An 873-nucleotide genomic window follows, 5' to 3' on the forward strand; every position below is an offset into this window, starting at 1 on the left:
AAGTGGCTCCATTAGGCAAAGTGAATGGTTGGTGAAGGCAATGAAAGAAATCTTTAACATTCAAAATCATATTAAAAAAAAAAAAAAAAAAAAAAAAAGTAAAGATGAGCCCAAGTGTCATCAATGAAACAGGAGGACCCATGGGGCTTTCTGACCAATCTGTGTAAGTGAGCTCCATGTTTAGTAAGAGATCTCACAAAAAACTTAGAAGGGCAAGGAGGTGGCTGAATAAAAGGTGCTTGATGCACAAATCTAAGAATCCTCATAAAAATCTGGGCAGGCATGGCAGCCTCCTAAATCCTAATCCTTGAGAGGCCAGGACAGGGCCAACCATTGGCCAAGTAGCCAGCCAGATTATCTGAATTGACAAATTCCAGATCCAGTGACAGACCCGCCTCAGTAAATAGAAAGTGGTAGACAACGCCCAATACCAGTTTCTGGTTAAGCGCACTAAGTCAAGCTTCAGCAAAGGTAGCTTTTGAAGCTAGCCAGAGAGCGGTTTTCTCTGGAAAGAATTTGTACATTACTTGGCTGAATCCTCTAGGATATTAGTGAAACATTCAAGTACAGGTAACAGGTTTCTCGTATGGAAATGTCATAAACGCTCCGAAATATGAAATCGAGTGCACCAAACCGGATAGCCGCTGAGCTGTTCAGTCCGCGGAGCTGGGACACCCTTCTCAGGTGAGGGCGGGTCCAACTCTCCCAGGCCTGTGGTGATTGGTAGGGTGAACCCTCCCAAGTGTGGGGCCAGCTCTTCCCTTTAGGGTGGGGCGAGCTTTCCTGCTCAAGGCAGGCGGCAGCGCTCAGGGTCTGTAATCCCAAGGCTGAGGAGGTTCAGGTCTGCTCTCCTGTGAGGGGAACGGAGCAGGC

Source organism: Microtus ochrogaster, linkage group LG10 (assembly GCF_000317375.1).
Source record: "Microtus ochrogaster isolate Prairie Vole_2 linkage group LG10, MicOch1.0, whole genome shotgun sequence".
NCBI lineage: Eukaryota > Metazoa > Chordata > Mammalia > Rodentia > Cricetidae > Microtus > Microtus ochrogaster.